At 38.2% G+C, this 18019-nt stretch overlaps 1 pseudogene; it reads right to left on the bottom strand.

Moving 5' to 3' along the window:
* Positions 1-16278, bottom strand: part of LOC127970566 (fibroblast growth factor receptor 3-like) — a 40157-nt pseudogene extending 23879 nt beyond the window's left edge.
* Positions 16279-18019: the final 1741 nt, after the last annotated feature.

Below are 18019 nucleotides of genomic sequence, written 5' to 3'. Positions count from 1 at the left end.
TATTACAAGACATGCAAGACCATGAAAAACAAAAACAGTTTGTTTTTCTGTGTGTTATTCTAAAGCTTTGGAAGACTCGGAATATAGTACACAAATTAGTCCCAATTCACTTTCATTATGGAAAACAGCAGCTGGAACATTCTGTAAAACCTCTTCTTTTATGTTCCACACACAAAAGTAACTCAAACAGGTTTGGAATGAAATATTGGTGATTAATGATGAGTGTTTTAGTACAGTATGAAGCTCGGTTGTGTGTTGCTGTCTGTTAGTGTGTCTGCTAGCTGTGTCTTGTGCTAAAGTCTGTGGAACAGGATATTGCTGTCTTGTGGACTATTTATCAGTATGTGATAATTGGTGAAGGTTGCGTGCCCATTTCCATTTTTTTTTTCTGTCTTTTTCCAGATGCTGGTAAGAATGAGAGCTGATTTGCCCTGGTCTAATGCCAAACACATGTCAGTAAAAAAAAAAAAAAAAAAAAAAAAACTCTCCCCACACTCTTACTTTTTCCATCTGCTTTAAATGATGAGGTGATTCCAGATAATTACAGTCTAATTAGCTGTCAATGAGCAGCTCAGCTTGTGTCCACGAATTTACAGAACCAAAGATCACTCCACACTACCGTTTAAGCACACACACACACACACACACACACACACACACACACACACACACACACACACACACACACACACACACACACACACACACACACACACACACACACACATACACACGCCCTGCAATAACAAATCTCTGCATTCCATCATGTAATGTCTGTTTGTCTTAGAGTTTAATGATATTTTGTATTACATTATGAACATGTTTGAAATAGCAAACTATCATACTTATACTATTCTGCAGTATTTCATATGTATACTGTGCAAATCAGGCAAATGCATAGACATTATAACATTAGCCAAATTGAACTGGAAGTAATATTAAAAGCAGTTATAAATGTTTTTTCTTTACTTTAACTTTATTGATTGACAAACATATGTTAATTTTTTTTTTTTATATTACATTTTATTTTTTAAATTTTTTATTTATTTCTAATGAACACATGTTCCTGCTATAAAATGTTCTAAGATTTGGCACACACTGAATTCCGATCATGTGTCAGCATGATGAAATGTATGAAATGTGTAGCATTAATACAGTACATAGGCTACTGTATCACTATTTTTGAATGATAATAATAATAGATACAGAGTATACTACATAGTAAGCAGTGTTCAGATTCCATTCTAAACATACAGTAGTCAGTGACACTTTAAAGGTTTCTATAGTAAAAGATAACTATACCTGACAGGTCGGCTCAAAGGGCCAAATGTGATGCACACACAAATAACAACATTAGTGTCTATTCAAGAATATTTCACACTGATTTTAATCTATAGGGACTGAAATATGTTATTTTCCACCATACCTTCCCAAGGAGGCACTATTTTAGTAATTTCCTTATTTTTATTTGGGCAAAGCCCTCGTCACAGTCTAAAACAATCTTGTTCAGTCCGTGTGGAATATTAAACAGCATGTAGACTATTTAACATTCTGCCTTCAAATGTGTTATTGTATTTTATATGATAAACGTCAAGTCAGCCTGTAGGTGTGTGCTGGGAGTATGTCTCAAGACCTGTTCGCCTGCTGGGGATAAGTCTGACTGGCAAGTTTCCAAGCAATGCTTTGCATGACTGAGCTTGTGCTACTGTACTAAAATAATGACAACACTACTTCAACATAATTCGGAGAGACTGACCGGAGACTCTGACGGTGTAGTTGTTTAGCAGCGTGCTGCTGTGGGCGTGTCTACAGGAATACACCCCCGAGTCTTCATAGGAGACATTGATGATACGGAGCACTTTTTGCCCCACCCGTGTACGGTTGTTAGGAGACACGGCATCGCCATCTTTCTGCCACACGATGGGGACCAGGAAGTCACGTGGTGTGCAGGACAGATCAACAGTGTCCCCGACTCCTGCAACATGGTCCTCCAGAAACACTTCCACCTCACTTGACACCCAATCTAACAGAGAGAAAACAGAGAAAGACGAATTAATGGAGTAAATGTAATCTGCAGTAAATGAAAGTATCGATAACTAAATTAGATTAATGGAGATATTTTATCCAAAGTCACTTGAATGTACACATTAAAGGGATGCTTCACCCCATGTCTTTCCAAACCCGTAAAAGATTTGTTAATTTTGGATGAAAACCGGGAGGCTTGTGACTGTCCCATTCACTGCCAAGTAAAACACACTGTCAGAGTCCAGAAAAGTATGAAAGATGTCATCAGAATAGTCCATCTGCCATCAGTGGTTCAATTAGAATTTTATGAAGCGACGACAATACTTTTTGTACACAAAGAACACAAAAATAACTACTTTAGACGCCATTTTGGAGAATATGAGCCGAATGCAGGCAGCTTACGTTCTTCTGTGTCAGAGGCACGATAGGAGTGTACACTGTCTGCGTTCAGCTCATATTCTCCAAAATGGCCTGGGATGAAGTGGAAAGAAACAGAGGAGACAAACTGTTGAATAAAGTGGTTATTTTTGTTTTCTTTGTGTACAGAAAGTATTCTGGTAGCTTCATAAAATTCAGATAGAAACACTGATGGCAGATGGACTATTCTGACAATGTCTTTCATACTTTTCTGGACTTTGACAGTGTCATTTACCTGACAGTCTATGGGGCAGTCACAAGCCTCTCGGCTTTCGTCCAAAATATGGTAAAACATGTTCTGAAGACGAACTAAGCTAACGGGTTTGTAACGACATGGGGGTAAGTGATTAATGTAATTTTTTTCATTTTGGTGTTGGAGTAACCCTTTTAGCTACAGTATATAGTAAGGCAATGTAAACTGCAGTGTTGGGGAGTAACTAGTTACATTAAACAGAATAACGTAATTTAATTAAAAAATAAATGTAACTGTAATCTGTTATATTTACTGAGAAAAAAATGTATGTGTATATTATATATAATATATTTATATTATATTAAATATAAATTTCTTGGGGGGGGGGGGTATGTACAGTATATGGTTTATATTTTAAGATTAACTGTTTTTTTCCCCCCAAAGCATTGTTAAGATGTCAGTGTTTCCTGTCAAAGCTATGCAAGGATTTGATTTTAAAAACAGCATCAAAGATGGTAAACATATTATGATTTTAAATCTTTATTTAACCTCAGATATCTCAAAGTAAAAATCACACAAATGCACACCAGGAAAAATAAACAAATATGTTTATTGACCACCGCGGTGAACGGCGGGAAACCCCACTGAGATGCAGAAATGCAACATGCTGGAATAAATATTCCACCTGACAGAGTGTCCTTCATTTTCCCTCTCATTTTTCCATCACCACCAATAAACCTGGTTTTCTTTCTGTAGCATCTCTATCACTCTTTTGTTCTCTCTTTTCAAAGTGACATTCATCTCTAGGAAGAGCGGTGACAGACTTACAAAAGATTGATACATCTGATAGATGTTGCACTCGTGTGTATGTGTATGAGGTCAGGAGTGTGTTGGCAGACGGCTTGCAGACAAGACTAAGCTGGAGTGGAATACAGAATTGGGTGTATGAATTATAGATCGCCCGCTACACGTGAACGCATACACACACCCTGTTAAGTGCAAAGTCCAAAAACACCACACCATCTGAGGCTTTCTGAAGGCCACGTGAAGTGTTAATATCTCTTTGATCACTTCTCATATCAGTTCTTGACGCCGTCACATCTGCCTCTCCGTCCCCTTTTTTTTACCTTTCATCTTGTCTTTCACTCATTCCTCTGCCTCTCTCTCCCCCCTCTATACCACTCAAATCCACAGGCACCACAGTGCTGACATCATACGGCGGCTCTTTCAGTGAATAAATGCTGCTGTGTGTGTGTGTGTGTGTGTCGATTCTATATCCTGTGAAAGAGAGGTAGTATGTTTTTGCGTAACATATACTTGGCCCAGTGAAAGACACTAATATGCGTGGGGGAAGGGGTTATAAATAAATATCATAAATGGCTACTGTGTTCCCATATTTCCCAGGAGGTGTGTGGAGAATAGAGCCAGTGTGAGAGCTGAAGTTTTACAGGGCTGATATAGGAACCTCTTGAGGGCCACAGATCAGGTGAGACTTTTATGAAGCCTCACAAACCCCGTTCATGTGTCACCGGTCTCTGAAATTCAGAACGTAGAGTATGTATCTGCTTTCTGCTAGGCATTTCCATTTATTTCAATGGTAGTTGCTTGGCTGAAATATGACTGGAAATCTGAGCCATAAGTATCATGTGTCTAATCACTCTGAAGCCACAGGATATGACATCATGACAACATTGATCGGATTAAAGGCAAAACTAGATTACTAGATTTCAGCAGTGGTCAGCCATTCCGGATGTGAACCTCTGGCAATGTCCTGAACCATCATGACCACAATGCTACCTTCCCCAAAGCCTGTAATCATACTTTCACTCTATAATCAGCTTCATGTATTTTCATAATCACTGTAGATTCAAGCACTGTTTTATATTCAGCACACACACACACACACTTGCATTGAGGACAGTTTTCCTTTGATCTTTTGGAAAAGATGAAAGGTTTTTTGTGTTTTGCCAGAGTTGTGCAGGGTAATATGTGAGATGTGATTTAAAACCTGCTGCCATGGGCAACACAGCAGTTGCTAGAATATATTTGACTGCTGTTATGAAACGAACAGGTCAACACTCTGTGTGTGTTTGTGTAAGAAGGGCATTTACAGTAGTAATCAGAAAACAGCACTTTTTGCATCTGATTAAAAAGTGCTGTATGTGTCTTAGATCTTAGATCTCTGTTAGTTTTCAGTATAATATATAATATATGAGAAAATTATATACACACATATTAAATGTTTAGGGTTTGTTAGACTTAAATTTTTTAAAGTTTCTCAATCGCTTTTAAGGCTGCATTTATTTGAACAAAAAGAAGTAAAAAACGTAATGTTGTGAAACATTATTGCAATTAAACTTGTTATTGAGTTTTGATCAATTTAATGTGTCTTTGTTTAATAAAGGTATTCACTTCTTTCAAACCCCCTAACTTTTTAGCGGTGTTGTATATGTAAGCATTAAGCATTTTTAGAATAAAATAAATGATTCACATTCACACACACAAACGTGTGTGTTGGGTGGGGTTTAATGTGGCCTCTTGATTTATTTGCTTGCTTTTAGGGACGTGTATTGAGTCGCTATGCTGTTAGTTCCAACATTCACTAACACACACACACACACACACACATACAGCTGACAGCATGTGATAAATGTGTGTACGACTAACAGTCTCTGGTTCCACTTGTTTTGGGTGTTGCAACAAAACGACAGGTTAAAACGAGAATATGGGGGGAGGATAGAGAGTCTGCACACACACACACACATGCACGCACGGACGCACGGACGCACACACACACACACACACACACACACAGAGTCATGGCTGAAAGCACAGGTACATGATCTATTGTGACACAGTGTAATCAATACATGTAGCTGATTTATAGCAGGTAATTAGTCTGCACCTTTATCTACTCACACACACACACTCGCACCAACCGGAGCTGTGCCTGTCTGCTCTTTTGTCGTTTCCCGCTGCTTTCAGCCGTTTGGCTTGATACACTCAGTCAACATCCCCTACTGTCGTCTGACCTTCAGACTGAACACAACACACATTCATGCACATTTCTCGTATGCAATCTCCTTTCCACTCACTCAGTCTCAACATCATCCAATCTTGTTGCGTTAAAGAATTATCTTTCTAAAGCTGAAATCTGCATCCACTGTATGTGTGAATCGCAGATGCCGGATGTAAAAACCTCAAGTTTCTGAGCTGGATCCTCCTCTGAATAAGACTGGCGGGAGAGAAAGAGAGAAAGACACAATCTGCGATTAGGATTATGAAAGAAAAATAGGTGGTGGGGAGAAGCGTTTGCTGTTTGTTACCTCTTTTATTCTGTCTTGCTGAAGCATGTGTGTGTGTGTGTGTGTGTGTGTAGGTGTGTGTGTGTGTGTGTGTGTGTGTGTGTGTGTGTGTGTGTGTGTGTGTGCCCCTATGGAAAGTTTAAGTAAGCTGCTGCATCCTAAAAGCTTTGTCTACACACACACACTCACACAAACCCTCCCGCATCAGTGCGCTAATTAGTAATGGAAGCTGGATGTACTGAACATCCAGAGTCTGATCCAAGCTCTTCAGCACATATCCATACAAATATATATAAATATACATGTACATTGTTTTTAATCATTGTCCTAAAACATTCTTTCAAAGGTTTTCCAACACATTCACATGTCTACATACTCGAAAAGCCACACACTGAAACAAACACAAAGGTTGTAATCAGGGACTGGACCATCTTAATTGTCATTCCATAGACGAACTGGCCTAGTTTCAAACCCTACACACTGTACAGAACACACTGCGGCAGCTTGTAAAATGAACAAACACATGCTCTCAATCTGAAGTAATGTCAGCAAATCTTTGGATATTTGACAAATGTCTTTCCAGATCCAGTTTTTTCTCTTAAATTATTTTTTTCAGAATTAGGGTTAACAAAAACTTATTTTGTAAATATAAAAGTGTTTAATTTGGAGTTGTTTAAATGTTATTAATGATTAAATTATTATGACATAAACTAAATATTCATATTAGTGGTACTTTTACATTTGATCCCACCCTGATGTTGAACATCCTGTGAATATAAAATTAGATAACATGTTTATAATGTCCTTGTTACGCGTTACATGTACAACTACAAGCAACTAACCCTGAACTAATCCCTAAAGTAAATACTGTAGTTAATTAAAAGTACGCCATAATTAATTGTATAATTACACTGTAACAAGGACTGTGTGTGTGTGTGTGTATGTGTGTGTTTAATACAATACAGTACTTATTCCCCATTATTTAATCATCTGATTTGGTTACGGCCAATGGCCAATGTACTGAAATGCATTTACGTATATCTCTACATAGGCAAACATTGTCTGATTCTTCATTTTGGCCAACATTAATGGGTCTATCACTATAATAAATTGTTGTATGTAAAATGTGTAAATGTGTGCTGTAAAGCAGAGTGAGATGTCTTGCGAACAAAGTTCAGACAGAATAAGAGATGAGCTGATTGAGATGTTACTCTTTCAACTCTGTGACCTCAAATTGCCCTCAAAGAAACACAAGCGATCAACAAAATACACACACAAACACGTCACCTCTCCATGGCCCCTGCCCTGCCCCCTTTACCCACTCTGTCTTTTATTATGAATAGAAACATAGCATTTTCAGAGAGAATGAGAGAGAGAGAGAGATTGGGTATTAATGGGCAGGAAAAGTACTAATCCTTTGCCTTGCTTCCTTCCAGCCAATGATACCCAGAAGCAACTGGCAACAGCTGCTCAGAAATATCCAAAATCACACACACACACACGCACACACACATACGCAGTCTGAGTGTATTAACATGAATATGCAATCCCATTTATAACTCAAAATTTTAAACAAAAACAGATTCCCCCAAACATGTGACACACTGTTTAGTCTATCACGCAGTATAAACGGCTAATAACTGAAACCAAAAATTTAATATGGCCTGCTGTCCTTGTGTAACATTATAACAGTTTATAATGCTCGCACACTGCTAAACAAAGCCAGCACTTGATCACTTTCAGTTACAAACTGATCTGTGTGCGGTATAAGTGTTGTTACACTGTCATAAATGCATTATTAATGCTTTATAAACTATTCATAAGCATCCCAGGAGAGAAAGCAGCCATCATAAAGAACTCTGTGTTCCAGAGGAGCCTAATATATAAGATGCTAAGCCAAAGCTTAAATCTAACCAAACTCCAGAGGAGATTGATGGATGGACTGCTGTTTGTGTGACCCATCAAGCTCTGGTTTGTTGTGGATGTGTATGTGGGATGGTATGTGTTGGACCAGGAATACTGCCAAGGCAGAGGTTCATTCCATGGGTGGTAAAGGAGAAGTGTACACGTCTATGTGTGTGTTTGTTGGACTTCTTACAGCACATAACTTCTGCCATCTGTTCATGACTGCCAGAAGTGGTATAGGGGAGCTGAGGGAAATCAGCAACACACACTCAAACACACGTCGACTTGGCTAAGTGAAGGCTTACCGTAGACTTCTATTTTTGATATATATACTGTATATATAAAGCTAATTATAATTACTAGATGATAACTCTAACCTTTAAGAAAAACCTTTTAGAACACCCCAAAGCTTGGAGCCTGTATGCTGTGTATATTTGACATGACAAAAACAGATATAAGAAAGAAGAGAATGGACAAGGAATAAAGCAAGTCCTGAGCCATTTGTTTTACCACTTATGACTTTATGTAAGTATCTTAGTAATGTCCTTCAGGGGAATGGATAATTACATTGAAAACACCCATCCTACAGGTTGACAGGCCAGCAAGTGTGTACTTGCTTCAGACGCCTGTGCCTCTGTCTGTGTGTATGAATGTGTGCAATACTGAGCAGGGATCTGGTACAAGACAGTCTCTTCTCGGGTGTGAATAGGTGGTTTCAGACACCATTTAGAGAATTTGTTTCTTTGCTCAATAATAATTAATCTGCTGACCTGCGGTGAGTTTCAAAGAGCATTAAAAAGATGAACCAACCCCAACTAACACACACAATGTCACACACACACATGCCACACAGACACACACATTGTGTTAAATTTATCACAACAGCTACTTTACTTCATATACAGCTTCATACTGTGCCTAAGAACACATCTAACTCATGTAAACTTCACTGTAATGTGCGGCCTCTTGTGGCTTATTGCTTTAATCTGTCTGTCTGAAATGATCAATTTAAACTTACTGTCTCTGGATACACAGACCTACAAAGATGAATGGAGGAATAGAAAGAAAGAGAGATAAAAACAGGGGATTTGGTTGTTAGGATTAGAAGTGAATAGGAGCTGGGTGGTGAAGTGTTTGCAGGTTCTTGTCTCATAACAATCCCTCTTTGTTTATGCTGTGGTTTTGCTAAAGACTTTCTGCATTCTCTCCTTTGGACCATGTAAGAACATTAACTGTAATTCTCTCACCGTCTCCTAATATTTACCTGCTATCATTATGAGAAATCAGATCCACTAGCAATCAGATGATCTCTCCCAACACACACTCACAGAGCAGAGAAATGGGCCAAGAAAGCATCAATGTCCTTTCTATTTTCTAAGTGACTGTAACATGTTTAGTAGAGCCATCTAGAATCCAAACACAACAGAGACTCGGGTGAACTCAGCCAAGAAACCTGTCTTTAACAAACAACTGATAATGATCAACACCTCTCAACAACATGGGTTCTCTCATACCTGCCCACATATGCAGACGTTATCTGCCTGGAGACACACACATATACACACACACACACACACACACACACGCACTCTTAGCTGTCATGTAATCCACTCTGCAGGGCCTCATCCGTCAACTGTGGGATTATAAATCAATGGCAAGGACAAAGTGTGTTTACATAATATCAGCTACACAAGTGTTCATTGAAACAATACCCACTTTGTGCCACTGTACAAACTCAGTCAGTTACATACTGCCCAATCAAAGAGGCTGTAACCCCAGCTCATTAAGAACACAGAATCACTGACAACCACTTATTTTCATCATGTGATAAATAATAACAAACAATCCTCTGTTTTCGGAAAGTATCAAACAAATACATTCGAGAAGTGCGTGTACTGAAAAAAAGGTGTGAGATACACAGGTAAGTGAAGCCTATATCAATTTAGATCCTTTGATGAAGGTTTACTGATTTCAAAAAGAAGAGATGCAAGGATTCAGATGAACCAAAATGAATCACTTAGTATAGAAAACATAATTTGACTGATTCATTTAAGAGAATCGACCCATTCATTTTAAAACAAAATATCTCTGTGGCCTCTGTATAAGACCTACTGTATACCTAGGTGGCAAAATGTTTCAGAGCAAACAAATAGACATGACCAAGACCTTTCCAGTCATTTCAGAGAACTTAGTGTTTTAATAATTGTTCTTTTTCAGACTGATTCAGTAATGATACCGTGAACATAATCTGTTTCACAAAGTCATAATATTCACAAATCAATATTGGAATATCTATATACCAAGGATTTCAAAGCAAAACACAGTATCATTTGAAAAACTAGGATCAAAAATACTTTTTTGTAGAAATTAATAATTTTATTTAGTAAGGATGCATTAAACTGATCAATGGTGACAGTAATGTTACGAAAGATTTCTCTTTTTTTAATAAATGCTATTCTTTTGAACATTCTATTCATCAAAGAATCATGAAAAATGTATTTTCAAATGTTCAACATTGATAATAATAATAATAATAATAATAATAATAATAATAATAATAATAATAATAATAATAATAATAATAAAAGATACAATTAATGGCTGCTGTGAAATTTCACTTTTACTATTATATAAATTACATTTTAAAATATATTAATATAGAAAATAGTTATTCTGAATTACAATAATATGTAAAAATATATATATATTTTTTTTACAGAATTTTTATTTAACAACTAAATGTGTCTTTGGTGAGCATTAGAGACTTATTTTAGAAAAATCTTATTGACCCCCTAAACTGAATGGTTTGTATGCAAAATGTGTATTTAAAATGACTTTTCCAGGCTTGAGAAACATAAGATATTTCCTGGTTTTTGAGTGCAAGAGACAGAGCAGGTGAGATGTAATATCTGACCTGTGGGCTCTGGGGACAGCAGGTGGGCACTGGACACTGGAGGGAAGATGGGGGCCGCGAGGTACAGAAGGAGACAGAGTGGGACCATCCCGGGCCGGGTGACGCAGGGACGAGTGTCCTCACCACGAAGACCAGACTCAGACATCCTCCACCGTTCCACACATGCTGTCAATGTAGCGCTGCCACACACACACAAACACGGTCCTGTTGCTGCCAGCCCCCCACCTGAAACACAAAAACACCATCAACAATCAGAGGACAAATAGAGAAGGAACACAGAACAAACACTTCATTTAACAGTATAAAAAGTACAAATTCTCACAGATATTCAATAAAACCTAGGCCTGTTTCTTGTTATTTTGACATGGTACACATTTTTCAAAACACTCTATTGAAATTCTGTGCTGACATGCAAATGTCTGCAGCAGTCTCTCTGCGTACACTGTAAATTGAAAAATAAAGTGCGACGACCACACACAACTGCCACGAGCGAATGAAAGTGAGTAATTTTATATTATACGTCCAACACTAGTTTAGACGAGACTGGGATTTGTTGTAAACTTTCTTTTGCCATCTCTTTTTTCTATTCTCCCTTTTTTCTCCTTCTCTCTGGTCCATGTACTGTGAAACAGGTCTTTCACTCAGCTAACACAAACACACTTATCTCTCTAAAGAAAACATATGCTCCCCTAACACTGTGACTTGTGTGTGTGTGTGTGTGTGTCTGCCTCTTGCCACATAGAGAGTTTACATTAGTCACAATAAAAGGAATGTAAAGAGCTTTAAATACACACACACACACACACACACACACACACACACACACACACACACACACACACACACACACACATATATATATATATATATATATATATATATTTATATATAATGTAGGCTGCATGATTTGATTCCCGCTGAGAGATTTTCGTTCAAAGACAAAGAATTTGAGAGGAATCTGTGTTGCTTTAAACTTGAACTCCTGTTATTTCAGAGCAGCCTTGGTTTAGACACACAAAATGTTTGCGTTAACTCTAAACTGTGGCATTCTTCTTAAACGGACGCACACACTCTCCTGAGGCTAGTGTGGCGCTGTTTTTCTTTCCCTTGACGAGCAGACGCTTGATTCTTGGTCAGCACATACTGAAGAGAAAGAAGGAGAGAAGCCGGTCTGGTGTGTTGAGTAACTCAGTGTTTTTTCTGGCCGGTGGAGCAGGAGCGTGCACTGCGCTGTGGGCTGATAGTGTATCAGGACTTGCTGTTGTAGGAGAGAAGGGTTTATTTGTGGAGCATATTTCTGGAGTGGGTATCGTAGGTGTGTTTTTAAAGATTTTTCTGGAGCCATATTATCTTACAGTAACAAAGCTTAAAAGTAGTGGAGAGGCCTAAATCAGAAAAAAACTCTGATATATTCTTGGAAAAAAAGCCTTATCTTGTATTATTATCATTATGCATCTTTTTGGAGTAGTTGATACTGGTTGGTTGATCACAGCTTTCTATGGTACAAGAGAGCTAAACTTAATTGACCATTTCACCAGGCAACATTCTTCATTAGGCTCTAATTTCACCTCAAATCACAATTTATTTATTTATTTATTTGGGGATAAGCAGTGTAATAAATGGGATTATGTGCAGTAAGCCAGTCCTTATCACAAAAATAACCCTCTTTGTAAAGATAATAGAGTTTCCTGATCACCATGTTTTGGTTTATTTAGCGATAATGAATGGATGATTGTACAATATATGTTACCTAAAACAACATGGTGCAGTTTGAATATTGACTGTGCCTGCTTGTATCTTATCTAAGCATTTATAATAAGCCATTTTAACTCATACCCTCAAAAAGTGTAGGGTCTGAAAGTCTTTTTATTTTTTATTTTAGTGTCAAAATAGAATGTTTTTGTCACCATTCATTCTAAGTTAAAGTAATCATTTCTTTTAAAAACTAACCCCAAACTTAAATGCATATACTTCTGTGCAAATGAAACTTTATGGATATAGGCAGCTGGGACTGTATGACATGAATTATGTGTGCTGCAGTGTGTTTCTGTGTGGTGTGTAAAACTCTAAGTCTCTCAGAAGAGTCACTGTTTATCTAGGGGATTACTGAAGAATTTGATTTGGACTCTATTGAAATATTATGATTATCAGTCTAACCGATAATTCAACATTAGCTACTGTGTTTTTATTTTTACTTTTCCGTCTTTTGCTTTTAGACCCCTCAGTCAACTCTGATATAGAACAAATATTAAAGTATAAAAAATATCACTTTCTTTTTTTATGCAACGCGAACAACTACAGAGCTGAACAAGGCAGTGCAAGTATATTTCTTTCAAATCCTGGGCATTTATGCGTGAAATGTCTAATAGTTTTGGGTGAAAGAAGGTTTTAATAGAATCCTATCACACGCTAGTCACACCTTGCAACAAATCTGGGACTCAAAAATGTCAGTAATCTCCAGTAATTGTGCAGCCATGTCAGCGGCCAGCCCAGCCTAAAATCTGCCAATGAAAATAGGGATTAGGAGGGAGACAGAGTATGAGAGCGATAAAGAGAGTGAGAGAGAGAGACAGCAGATGAAAAGCTGAAGTCTGAGGTGTCTCTATTAGAGTTTGGCTGTAATCCTCTTCCAAGGACTTCACTCGCCCTCCTGCGGTTCTCTGAGAGCTTTGTCAGCGCGTGTGTGGGAGTATGTGAGGCTACGGGTTTGTGCATTGCTTCAGTGTAGACAACTGAATAAAGGTGAGAATTAAACTCCTTAACCCACCCTTTTAAACATCCCCACGGAGGAATGCATCAAACAGATAACTCGAAGAGGACCCATTTTCAAACCACATTTACAGATGTTTGTCACTGTGAAATTATGGGTTTCTCCCAACTTCTCAGTCAGTGACTTTTCTATGCTTTCTAGCATTAAACCCATCATCTCATATGCTTACATAAATCATAACACTGTCCACAAAGACATTCAGAGAAAAAGAAAAACAGAAGTGTAATTAAAAGCAAAAGGAAAAAAAGAGCGAAAGACTGCGGTAACATTGTCCATTGTTTATTGTTTGCCTCGTTTTCATTCATGCTGTTTTTAGCCTTTGGACTGCATTGTGCATTGTGTGTAAAATGATATTGTGCACATTTTTTTGTTGAGGTTTTTTAATAATATAGCCTATTATATTAATATCTTACCAGTAGCTAATAACACAAGGAACTTTAGAGAAAGAGAGTTTCATGACATATTAAGGACTTCAACTCTCAAACTTTCGAAAGTCCACAGAGTATCGTATTGATTTTAAGCCAGCACCAGTCCGCTAAGGGTCATAATTACTCGAGGATCCAATTGAAAAGAGCTTCTTTTTTCCCTGATGACATGACCTCTCACATTTGAGTTGTGCGAATGCCTTAGACAGACCTTTACTAGTTCCACCAAGGCTGGTTTGAGAAGTGCACGGGACACATGACTAGAAAATTAATGATTATCTTATGTAGAAACTTCTTGCTGTCAGTCATTAAAAGCCCAAAGAAACCTACATTAACAATAGATCTGCTTAAAATAATGATATCATCGAGATTAGAGGAAAACCTAACAGTTTACATCCCAGTTCAGTTCTCACCACGGACTCCAGACAGCTTTGAATGACTAGTACATGAGGTGGCTAATTGCCCCCAGTAGCCCGCGTTAACACCTCCAGAGACTCTAATTCACTTCGATAGCTACAATTGGTTTCAGATGGCCCGTGGGTACGGCGGAGGAAAAACTGGTGAGGTTCCCTTCAGTGTGAGCTAAAAACAACACAAATGAAGCCCTGCTGAGGTGGCCGCAGAAAAAAATTGATGTAATTTTGGTTTTAAAATGCGTCATACGTCAAGCTGTAAAGGGCTAAGTCTCTCATCAGAAAGACATGCCAACTGAGTGACCGTTAACAAGTTATTGAGTTTACAACAGGTAAAAATATAAATGGCTCTATATAAGGGGTGTCTAAAGGGAATAGCTAACCATTTTGTATTAAACTCATGCAGCGTGAAGGATCGGTTGATATAAGCGCCCTTGACTTTGTTTCCTGTCACCTCACATCCCACGGTGGGTTTCGGCACCATTAAAACACCTACACTCCATGACAAAGACCAGCTGCTGACGAATTAAAGGCTATTTTTTGACTCGCGCTTCAGGAAAAGTCAATTTCACACCTCAGATAGACTGTCCACACAACAGGCTGAATTATAAGCAACAAACAGTTTTAATTGAGCCATATTGTGAATTCTTTCAACACAGGTGCGGCTTCTCGCGACTGGTAGAGCAGCTTTGGAGCACGCGGTACTCGTACTCTCCATCTCTCTATCTCTCTCTCTCTCTCTTTCACACACATACACACACACACCGCGCAACACCTGCCCGACTGTAAGCGATACGTGCACACACCACATGTCACCGCAGCTCACTTCTACACTAAAACTTTGTTTCCATTCAGAAAGCTTTGATTGAATTAATAGACCAATTGATAAACACCTTTTGGAACTGGAACAAGGAACAACTAAATATGAGAATAAGACTATTTCCTACCCCTCAAAGGCAACTTTACATACCTGGCCTGAGCAGCTCTGCCTGCTCCAAGGTCTATGTCAAAACTCAATGCTTTATAAAACTGGTAAAGTATGCAGACTTCACTTTTTAAAGTTACCTATATATTAGAAACGGCACTGATGTTGCTTTGCATCAATAGAAATGATGCAGCATGAGTGCAGCCGTAAACTTTGCTATTGTCGTAATGGAGTATGCATTTTATAACTTTATTTATTTTTTGATTTATGTATACTTTTATTTTAATATTTAAAATTCATGTTTCTATATTCATAACAAATTCCGTTATTACTTAGCTAGGCTAATTACAAAAGACAATATAAGAATGTACAAATAAGAATTGTAATTATAAACTCCTCACCAAATTCCTTCTTGACAGTAATCCTTTAAAAGGTCGAAATAAAATTGATTTATCGGCTTTTTGAGAAAGCTTGGTCTGCGGGATCCTTTCCAGATGTTTCGTGAATCACATTCATGGGGCAAGTCATCCAAATACACTGAAGTTTCCAAATCCAGGCGTGAAGAAAATCTGAACAGACGTGAAGTCAGTGCAATGTTTGAGAAGATGCCGTATTCACACACAGCCTTGAGCTGTCCGACTCTGTCCAGTCCTTAAACCGCTGAAAAGTGTTTCAAAAGCACATTGGCCTGTATCATCTAAAGGAGCACCTAGCCTATGTAGTTTTGGCTCGTAAGAGGGTCTCGGGGTCCTACGGAAGAAGCTCCGCTCTTCTGCGCTGCGCTGTCCGGGCACAACTGCTCCGCTGCGCCGCTGGGTCTGTTGTGAAGAGCGGGGCGTTTTGTGCCGTGTGAAGGCTTGGCTCTCAGACTCCCACTAACAGTTTGAGCACCAGGCTCTGGAGAGAGGGAAAAAAATGAACTAGGATCGGATTTCAAACCGCGTCCCCGCTGCGAGTGCAGTGCTCGCCGCCTGCCGCCCCCCTCGTGAGTTCAGGGCAGAGAGAGAGAGAGAGAGAGAGAGAGAGAGAGAGCGCCAGCCGCAGGCGCCTCCCACACCAAACCCGAATATTCAATCAACTTACTCACTGTCAAAGAAGCTGCGCTCAGCGAACCCAAACCGCCCTATGGGCCATGGAGAGAGTCAGCAAAAAAACAATTAAAACTAACAAAGATTCTGCTGTTCGTACTCTTTTCAGGGTGCGAATTATAGCGGGGTTTGGGGGGCATTACAACGTTTCAGTAAGAACAAAAGTTTGAATACAAGTTAGTGAGGGCTATTGTACACGATCAGGAAGATGCTGTCATTTGAGGAGGTATCCATAGCTATTCAAACTCTTGGATTATCTTGCAATACATCGACAAAGGTGGCTAAAAGTTTTAGGCTATTTATGACGACATTATAGATTTACACATCGCAGATATATCACAAAAAAATGTTTGGTTTAAAACGGCGTTAAGACTAATTTCTAACTGGTTTAAGAACGATAAAAGACTATTCATCTTGCGAAAGACTATCTGCTCCCCAAAAATTACTGACAGAAATCCTTTACAAATCCCACTGACAACACTATGCATTATGTTCTAACCATTTTATATATATATATATATATATATATATATATATATATATATATATATATATATATATATATATATATATATATTGTTTGTATTACACGACATAGCTTCAATTATGCAAATCACAATTTTTGAAACAATTTTTTATAGAACATTCAAATGTCATTTGACTTAAAAACAGCATATCATTAAGGCCGGCCCTTTTAATTACCATATTGCAATACAGAATTTATTATTATTATTATTATTTCAGAATAACAAGGAAATTAATTGCTGCCATATGGCAACTCTATAACATAGAAGGTTAAATAATCTGCACACTGATTATAACATATCCTATCCATAGACTGATCCTGTCATTGAATAGTGTTTATAACTGTCAACACAGATCATTATTGCATGCCCTTCAGCCCATATTGTGCAGTAAAGAAAGCAATTCAGCATTTAAGGTGGGTAACTAAAATAAATTAAAAACACTGTCTGTCATTTCATGACACTGACTAATTCTCTGACAAATCACTTGCTGTTGGAAATACAAGCACAATGGGGAACAGTCCTATTATTCAGTTTTAACTGTAATATTATACCCCCAAACCAAGACCTTCTCTTGTATGTTTTGATTCTTTCAACAGAAACCAGAAACGCAAGTGTGTGTGTGATTACAGGCTGCCTGATCAGGTATTTCAACTTATGTATCTGTACAAGTGTGTGTGTGTGTGGTTTGTGATTCTGTCATTGTGTCTGTTGATTTTTCTTGTCATAAAGCTGTCATGTGTCTCCTGAAGGCTGATTAGCCGATTACCAAGTGTTGTCAGAGTCATAATTCTTTAGGATAAGCAGTAAAACAAAGTCTCAATTACTCTTAAAGCTACAAACACGTTTGCAAAGAGAGCTTTATGAGACCATAAAGAGAAGAAACGTCTTCTCAATTACCGTAGGAGTGTGTGTGCATGTGAGAGAAGCAGAGACAGATAGTTCTTAGTAGCTGTCCATCTGTGTTTGTTTTACGAGGACGGCTGTTAGCCTGCGAGTGGTAAAATCAGCATGAATACATAAGCATCCTCAGTCGAATCAACACTGTTCTCTGACACCAGGGTTAAAGACATTCACTAAAAAGACACATAAACATCACCCATTCAATAATAACC

The sequence above is a fragment of the Carassius gibelio genome, chromosome B13, assembly GCF_023724105.1.
Source record: "Carassius gibelio isolate Cgi1373 ecotype wild population from Czech Republic chromosome B13, carGib1.2-hapl.c, whole genome shotgun sequence".
NCBI classification, from domain to species: domain Eukaryota; kingdom Metazoa; phylum Chordata; class Actinopteri; order Cypriniformes; family Cyprinidae; genus Carassius; species Carassius gibelio.
The sequence above is the reverse complement of the archived record's forward strand: the minus strand, read 5'-3'. Positions and strand labels throughout refer to the sequence as shown.